This window comes from Sarcophilus harrisii, chromosome 6, assembly GCF_902635505.1.
Source record: "Sarcophilus harrisii chromosome 6, mSarHar1.11, whole genome shotgun sequence".
Taxonomy (NCBI): domain Eukaryota; kingdom Metazoa; phylum Chordata; class Mammalia; order Dasyuromorphia; family Dasyuridae; genus Sarcophilus; species Sarcophilus harrisii.
This window is the reverse complement of record NC_045431.1, coordinates 65,501,738-65,511,819: the sequence shown is the minus strand read 5'-3', so window position 1 is coordinate 65,511,819 and position 10,082 is coordinate 65,501,738.

Genomic DNA, 10,082 nt, shown 5'->3' with positions numbered 1-10,082 from the left:
CATCCTACAGAAACCAAAGTGATTTATTTTCTCTCCCTTTCTCAAACTACAGGGGCTCCGTTAAGCCCTTCATTACCACCAATAAAGCTTCTTAAACTGTGGGTCACAATATGTAACTGAATGTGGGGGTAGAGAAAAATATGACAACGCTAAATGTTCCGCCAAGATTTAATGCTTTATGTTAAAAAAAAAAAAAAAAAAAGTATATCCATCTCTTTAGTATGCAAACGTGCGTTCGGGTTTTTTTTTTTTAATTAAAGCTTTTTATTTAACAAAACATGCATGGGTAATTTTTTCAACACTGACCTGTTAGAATCCTTACAAAGTGTTAAGTCACTGGAATTGATAGAAACAGTGCTTATGTGCTTGGGTTTACACCTTTGAGAGTTCACACATTAGAGTTCACAAGTCGGGAGATATCCAAGTTGACACCTCCTTTTGTTTTTAATAAATAATAAAATTATATGTATACCCAAAATATGTGTTAAAATAAATTTATGATTTATTGATAAATTATTTGTATACCTATTTTACATACCTATGTACCCAGAGTCATATAAAAATTTCTTTAGTGAAAAGTTTAAGAACTCCTGACCTAGAACACACATACACACACCTCTTTTCCACTCTTGTTATATCTTACTCATCTCCACATACTTTTCCATCTAGTAGCATTGGCCTCCAAAAAGGCCAGATTTTGGAACACGGGTTCCAAAAACAAGACACTCTCTCAACTCTGGGCATGTCCTCTGGCTAATTCTCTTGCCTAGAATATTCTTTCTCATCTTTGTCTACTGCTTTCCCTGGCTTCCTTCAAATGCCAACCAAAATTCTACATTTTACAAGAAATAGCTCCCAACCCTCCTTAATTCTAATGCTTTCTCTCTATTGATTATCACCTATTATCAAAATATTTTGGAAATATCCCATTTTCCAGAGCTCAGATCCAGCAAGCAAGCTCTGCCCTGAGCTTGATATAACAATAATTGTTTGTACTTCAATTGGTATCCCCCTCTGGCGAAGAGTATTGCTTGGACCAACATCAGGTGTTCACTAAGGGATTTAGTTCTCCCTATTACCTAGGACCATCCATTACATATTCAGAATCCCTGTTTCTTGTTACTGACAAGTACTGCACCTCTCATAGAATTCAGCCCACAGAGTGGACTCAACCCCCAAGAGGATCTGTATGAATAATAACTTAAGATCTAAAAGTGATTATGTCATAATCAGCCCATCTGTAGTATATAAGTTCTAGTTTTGGTCCAGCATGTTAAGTCCTTCTTCTTGGGAAGGGTGAAGGATGGGGAAGGGACCTCATATTTGCAAACCACACTTTCCTCACTCTGAAATTAAACTTCTATTTGTGTTCTGACTCTCCTGTCTCTGGCCTGCTTTGTGCTACTTCAGTCACCCACAAATTAGAGGCTGGTTCCAATCTGGTTAACTCTGTTTATTCTGGATATAGTTTGTACATATTTGTTTGTTTGTCTTCTCCATTAAACTGTAAGCATCCTAAAAGCAAAGACTGTCTTTTACCTCTTTTTGTATTTCCAGTGTTTAGCACCATCTATGGCATATACTAAATTCTTAATAAAAATGCTTGACTGACTACTGCCAGACAAATCTTTCTTAGAAGAGATTTGTTTGGGGAAAATAATTCATAAACATCATAGATATAAAACAGAAACTTCAGAGTCCATTGAATTGAACTATCTCATTTTATATATTTGCCAGCTAAATATTTAAGAATTTATTTAATGCTTAAACATACTAGATGCTAGAGATACAAGTAGACTGAATAAAACAATCCCTACTGACAAAGAGTTACTTATAGAGGCAAAAACAGCCATACATATGTGTGTGTTCATATATTTTTTAAAAATTGTGCTCTATACATATACATATGCGTATATAAGGGCTACATTAGGGCCTGGATTTATTGCTCTCATTACTGAGCAAACTCTTACCAAAGAAGTTTGAAACTTTCTTAATAATTTATAGTCTGAAGTTTATCTAGAACAACAAAAGGTTAAATGACTTGCCCACATGGACATTTGTATCATGTCCATGATATTAGTATCAGAAAATCATAAATATTTACAGAATAAGTAAATAAAAGGTAACACAGGGTAGTTTGCAAGTAAATCCAGAAAAAACTAGAAACACAACCTGCTTGACTTGCTGCCCTCAAAACTTCTAAATAAAGCTTAAACCAGATTAAAATGTAATTGGAAAATGTTTAACAAAATAAATAAAAACACAATATAATGAAATGTTGATATGTGCTTTTTTTCTAAGTTAATATACAGACCAGAGGGATTAATTTCTATTTGAGTTTGAAATCAATGAGCTGTTTCTTAAAAGAAGAAAGAGATTCTTTGGGATAGAGATAGTGCCTTCCAGGCATGGGAAATAGTACAAAGACCCTAAGAAATGGAATGACCATGTGTTCAGAGGAACACAGAATTAGACAGAAAAGGAAAATGAGGCCTAGAGAGACTAACTTGTTTAAAATCATATATTTTCTAAGTATCAGAGGGGAGATTTGAACTCAGGACCTTTGCCTCTATTCTTTTCTCCGTTATCATTGACAGCAGGGAAAAGCTGACCATTTGCTGAGGATGTGGTAAAGGAGATTCTTTTTTATGTACAGGTAGGACTAGATATTCTCTGAGGTCTCTAAACTCTGAGGCTCTGTAATTCTGCAGTCATCTATAACTAGATGCTTCTATGAGGGTTGACATAAAAGAGGCCACGTCCATTTCAGATGGTTTATCCTAAAAGAAGTGTAAAATCTTTGTAATCATCCATCAGGACCACTTCATTCCACATACGACTTTGGTTCATGGCCTGAAGTGAAAAGGCTTCTCCCCATCTACCTCCTGTCTTCACATAACTGGTGAGTTCTGGGGAGCGGAGACACTGGTACAGTTTGGCAATTTTTAGCTCTTTAACCATCTCTTAATATTTAAGAGGAGTAAGAAATTGAAAGTAATAAGGGCATCCAACAGTTAGGAAATGGCTGAATAAACTATGATGTATGGATGTATTTGGAGTTTATGTAGATGTATGTAGTTTAGAACAAATATGAAGAATTCAAAGTGAACTGGATGAAAAGAACAACATACAAAATGACCACAATAATATATAAGAAAACTTAACCTAAAAACATTAGAATTAAGATTACTGCAATTGCTAGGTGGGTAGTGGATAGAGCATCAGCCCTGAAGTCAAGAGGACCTGAATTCAAATCTGCTCTCACACACTTAACACTTCCTAGCTGTGTGACTCTGGGCAAGTCACTTAACTCTAATTGCCTCAAGGGAAAAAAAAGATCACTGAAATTAATCCAAGGGGACTAATGATAAAACATGTCTTTCTCTTCTCAATAAAGACATGGTAGGTTATTATTTATTATTTAGTGCTGTCTGACTCTTGGTGATTCCATTAGATAGATAGATGGATAGAGAAAGAAAGAGAGAGAGAGAGAGAAAGAGAGAGAGAGAGAGAGAGAGAGAGACAGAGACAGAGAGAGAGAGAGAGAGAGAGAGAGAGAGAGGCAAATACACTGGAATGGTTTCATCTTTTTTTTTTTTTTTTTAAGAATATGGGAATATGTTTATAAGAATTGCACATGTTTAACCTATAACATTGCTTGCTTTCTTGGACAGGGGAGAGAAGAGAGAGAAAAATTTGGAACACAAGGTTTTGCAAAAGTGAATTCTGAAAATGACTTTTGTGTGTATTTAGAAAAATAAAATACTATTAAAATTAAGAAAAAAGTAAGACCTTCAGAGCTTTAAAAAAAAAATTGCATAGATTCCAGGTTAAGAACCCCTATCTAGAGAACCCAAAATAGTAAACTAAAAATTGATGAAATGACTTCAACAAAGCTTAACTATATTAAGTAAACCCACATATTTATTACTATATCTGTATTTTACTGTTAAAATTTATCAGGGAGATATAGAAAAATTTCTATTCAAAATAACTGGATTGTAGAAAATATTTGGGTAGCTACAACACATAGAATTATATGAATACAATTACAAAAAGCTCTTTAGAGAAATAAAGACAAAGGTAAAAAAGGAAGAAATATTAATTATGGAATGGTTTCATCTTAAAGGATGAAGAAACTGAAGCAAATGGGGATAAATGACTTGCCTAGGATTGAGGCTGGATTTGAACAGCAGTAAGATTTACTGTACCACCTAATTGTCCATATTCTAGCTGGTGGTTCTGCTTCATTCATCATAGAACTAAGAGGTAACATCCTCAACCATTGCAGAAAGGCTCTAGGAAAAGGAGAAAGAAGACAAGAAAACTAGTTCTACTCAGGTTGGCAAGAGTCTATTCAGGCTTCATAAATGGGTGGAACATCTCAACTCATGTCCAAGTACCACCAAGAAGTGTGCCCACAGGATGGTGATAAGGAACCAAGACAAGGGTGAAATTTAGTCTTGAGACAGAGAAGAGTCCATGATTCCAAACCAAGTGCTATGGGAATCCAGATTTCCATCAGTAACTTTTGAGCAATAGAGTGATGATAATGGATGTTTGTTTTGTCTTTGAAATATTAATCAAGCAATGTCATGTAGGAGAGATTAGAAAGAGAAGAGACTAGAGTTAGGCAAAAAAAAAAAAAAAACTTGGAAAATTTTTGCTATTGTTTTTCTACATTCAATTTATTGGTTATTAATAATACATGTATGTTTAATATATATACACACATATGTATGTTTTATGTCTCTACTAATAAATAGATGATGGATAGATAGATAGGAAGGTAGATATAATAGAGAAACATGAAGTCATTATGCAACCTAAGGACCACTCAGCTTCATTATGGAGGTAGAAGGAAATGCCAGCTCCACTCAGACTCATAGAACATATACCATGTCTCTTAATTTCAGATTACCAATGAAAATATATGAAGTGATGAGGATCTAAGATAGAGTAAAAATGGGAATAAAAAACAAGAAAAATATTTTAGACCTTTGACAAAGGAAGAATTGGTAGGTGGCGGTAACTAATTAAGAAGAATAAGGAAGAAGTAGAAGAAAAGAAAAATGAAAGTCAAGATTCCTAATCTGGATGGTTGGGGAAAGGATGGTGACATCAGCAAGACTTAATAAACCATTGGTTTGAGGGTAACTTAATGAGGAAAGTTTGAATTATATACATTAGTTTGAGATGACAAGGAGTTATTCAAATGGAAATATGATTCAGGCAGTTAGACAAGGGTCTGGTATATAGGAGAGAAATCTAGGAAGGAAGTGATTTCTATATGCTGAATCATAAGTCTAACTTTATTGGACTAGATACATGTAGGAGTTGACCAGTAGATGGCAGCAGAAACCTACAGTATCAGTGAGAATTTACTGTGGTTACCAATTTATTTTTTGTCTTTGTTGCCCTAACTCCCAGCACAGTGCCTAAAGCATAGTAGATGCTCAGTAAATGCATGTTGATTTATAATTGAATGATGGAATTATTGGAATCAGAGCTACAAAGGGTCCTTAGAGAGTCCCCACTACTTTTACTATTTTTCAGAAATAGTATTCTATTATTTTTTTAGAAAAAATGCCTTGCCCAACATTAATTACACAGATGGGTTTAGAACTCAGTATTTTTTAAAACTACTATACCATATTACCTCCCTGACTTCTATGCATGCTATAGCTTCTTGGGGCCACAGGTGAGTGTTAGATGGATCAGGTGGATACCAAAGGTTGGAAAACAGGCTTGTAAGGGGCTCAACAGCCTTCATAGCAGAGGTGCTAGTCTACACAGCTGCCTTCCAAGCAGTTGACACAAGTTCGATTCAAGCCAATGCATGTAGCAATATTGCATGCAGAAGGAGATAGATTCATCTTTGGAGTTAACTCATTTTTATTAACCCAGTCCAAGTGATCTCTCTGCCTGGTTTAATCTCTCTGCTATTTCTGTCAATGTTACTATCATTTCCCCAATCATCCAGATTAGGAATCTTAACTTCAGTTTTTCTTTTCTTCTCCTTCCTTCTTCCTCTTACTCAGCTAGTTGCCACCACCTACTAATTCTTCCTTTGCCAAAGCTCTAAAATATTTTTCTTGGGTTGTTTTTTTGTTTTGTTTTGTTTTGTTTTTTTTGAGGATTAATTTTTTTTCTTTTTAAAAAAAAAATTATAACTTTTTATTGACAGAACATATGCCTGGGTAATTTTTTACAACATTACAACATTATGCCTTGCACTCACTTCTGTTCCGACTTTTCCCTTCCCTCCTCCACCCTCTCCCCCAGATAGCAAGCAGTCTTATATATGTTAAATACGTCACAGTATATCCTAGATACAATATATGTGTGAAGAACCAAACAGTTCTCTTGTTGCATAGGAAGAATTGGATTCAGGAGGCATTTTTCTTGTTTTTCATTCCCATCATTACTTGATCCTAGATCCTCTCTGCCCCCTCCACTCCCTGGTATGATTTTATTAACTTCAATTTTAATTGGTAGAATCAAAGTTACTGTCTGACCTCCCCTTATCACTTTAATTTCTTATATTCTCAAGTCCTCATGGATTTTCTTCCATCCCTCTTTATTTGCCTTCATCAAATACATATTTTTTTCCTACTCTATTTTCCTTTCATTTGAACTCTAGGATATTGCCAGCTCTAAATCTAAATTGGATAGAAAGCCAGATCAGGAATCAGGAAGCTTCAAATACTCCTGCCTCTGATGCTTAATAGTTCTGTGACTCTGAGCAAGTCAATGAATTAGAGATATGAAAAAAAGAGTAGCCAGTAATAGGAAAGGGTGTCCAAAGAGCCTTAGAGAAACACAAGCTTTCGAGTGTTCCAGAAAAGAGAAGCAGTGAGAAGGGTTTAAATGGAAGGAAGTTTGTTGATCACTGAGAAATGAGTCAAGTCATAGCAAAAACAAGGTCCTTGACCTAACTGACTGTAGGCAAAAATCAAAGTTAAGGCCAGGGAAGGAAGGCTGGAAGCCTGGACAGGAAGCAAATGACAAGAGGGTCTCTAGAAAATACAGTAATCAGCATTTAAATGTAACAGATAATTCTCAAACATAGGTTGGCTAGCCTGTTGTGATACAAATTTTTACTTTGATAGTTATGATTCATGGTCTGGGACACCTCATCTTCATGGGATACTTTGTTTCTGCCTTTGTGAAAAGTAGCAGAACCAACAGGAGCTTAATGGATAGACTCCTTCTCTTCCACTCAGCATCCCGCCAGAGTCTAGTACAGCTGGGGCTAGGCAATCATTTGTTCACTTTCCCATCTATAAGAGTTATTGGGTTAGAATGATATCTATGACTTCAAATATTTGTACTCTAGCCTTTACTTATTTACATTTAGAGATTCAGAATAAAATCTAATCTCCTGGGTTGTTGCTAAGTAAGAGGTAACAGCTCAGGCTTGTAGTTTAGCTCCCTCCCACCAAAATGCTGGCTACAGAAAAGATAATGTAGGATTGCAAGCAAACACATTTATTTAAGTAAATAGAAATAGAAATCCAGAAAGTCTGATAAATTAAAGTAACTGTTAAATCCGGAAGAGCCTCTTAGGCTTGGGAGCAAGATCAACTCCCATCTAGCCAAAGGAAAAAAAAAAAAAACTATCTCACTAGGAAATACCATTTTTTAAATTATTAAATATTTCCCAATTTCATGTAAAAAAAAAAAAACCTATCCATCATTTTTTAAAATTTAAAAAATTAAAATTTCCATTTTCCATTTAAAAATGCAGGTCTTTTCTCACTTGGCTTCTCTGGAAGTCCATTTTTCTTTCTCCTTCCCTTCTCTCTCTACACTGCAGTTGTGTCAAGGGTGCCTCAAAACAAGATCTGGAAAAGATCTTAAATTTAAAAAAAAATAAAATTTCTGTCAATAAAAAGTTATTATAATTTAAAAAATGAGAAAGAAAAAAATTTTGAGTTTTAAAGACCCTCTCTTACCCTCTGCCATCCTTGAGAAGGCAAACAATTCGATATTGATTATACATGTGAAATGTGAGGAAAGGGATTCATTCTTAGCAATGTCTAAGAGTACAGGAACTGGAAATTATAGGACATATCAGAGTATGACTTTTCCCAGAAGTGGCTCCAAAGGTTTCCATTTTCATTTTTTTAACTTTAAAAGAAAAAATTTCCCAATCTTTAATAATGGCTTTTTATTTTTCAAAATGCATACAAAAACAGTTTTAACATTCATCCTTGCAAATCTTGTGTTTCAAATTTTTCTTCCTCCCTCACGATCCCCCCTGTTCTAGTCAGCAAGTAATCCAATATAGCTTAAACATGAGCAATTCTTCTAAACATATTTCCACATTTATGATGCTACACAAGAAGTTTCCATTTTCTAGATGAATGTTATAGAATATTATTGTTCTGTAAGAAATGATCAGCAGGATTATTTCAAAGAGGCCGGGAGAGAGCATGAACTGATGCTGAGTAAAATGAGCAGAACCAGGAGATCATTGTACATGGCCACAGCAAGATTATATGATGGTCAGTTCTGATGGACGTGCTCTTTTCAACAATGAGATGATTGAAGCCAGTTCTAAAGGTCTTGTAATGATGAGAGCCATCTATACCCAGAGAGAGGACTGTGGGAACTGAGTGTGGATCACAACATAGTATTTTTAGTTTTTTATTGTTGTTTGCATGCATTTTGTTTTTTTAGTCATTTTTCCCCTTTTTGATCTGATTTTTCTTGTGCAGCATGATAATTGTGGAAATATTTATAGAATTATACACACTTATTGTGTATCTAATTTATATTTTAATATATTTAACATCTACTGGTCATCCTGCCATCTAGGGGAGGGGGTGGGGGGGTAAGAGGTGAAAAATTGGAACAAGAGGTTTGGCAATTATTAATGCTGTAAAGTTACCCATGCATATATCCTGTAAATAAAAGGCTATTAAATAAAAAAAAAATAAAAAAAAAAGAATTATACACATTTAACATATATTGGATTACGTGCCATCTAGGGGAGGGGGTTGATGGGAAAGGAGGAGAAATTTGGAACACAAGGTTTTGTAAGGATGAATGTTAGAAATTATGCATATGCTTTGAAAATAAAAAAGCTTTAATAAAAAAAAAATTTCCATTTTCCATTTAAATATGCAGGTCTTTTCTCACTTGGCTTCTCTGGAAATCCATTTTTCTCTCTCCTCCCCTTCTCTCTCTACACTGCAGTTGTGTCAAGGGTGCCTCAAAACGAGACCTGGGAAAGATCTTAAGTTTCCCACTGCTTCTCACATCATCATCAGGTATTCTGATCTTTTTATTGAACTCTGAAAAAAACCCAAGAAGAGAGTAAGACTGGTGACTTTGTACAACTCAGCCTCATTTAAATCCAATTCACTTGCAAATCAATACCATTTCTTCCTAATATCATTAGTCTTTTTCAAGAATTTCACTTAAAAAAAATTCACTTTCCAGGGTTGTTGGGACTGTTATTAATCCAATGAGATAATATAAGTAAAACATTTTATAAAATATCAACATTATGATTGTGATGGGATATTATTGTTCTATGGGAAATGATGAGCAAGATATTCTCAGAAAAAACTTGGTAAGTCCTCCATGAACTCAAGCAAAGTGAAATGTATCATATACAAAGTAATAGCAATGTTCTGAGATGATGAGCTGTAAATGACTTTGTTATTCCCAGCAGTACAACAATCCACAACTACTCTGAAGGACTTTTGATGAAAAATCCTATCCATACCCAGAGAAGGAACTGATTGTGTCTGAATACAAATAGAAGCATTTTCTTTCTGTCTTTTTGTTGTTGTTGTTGAGATTTTTGTTGTTTATTGTTAGGGTAGGAGATTATGTTTTTTCACAACATGACTTTAAAATATTAACATTATACATACAAATATTCAATAAAGCTTAATAACTCACCTCCAAGACTATTTCCTCCAGTTTTGGATTAAATCCATAACTAGAATGGATTGAAATGGCATCACGGCAACATTTGGTGGATATATAACCACCACTTCTAGGTGTTTGATGTTGTGGCACGGTTCTCTGGGACTTGCCTCCTTCCCCCCCCAAAAAAAAAAAAA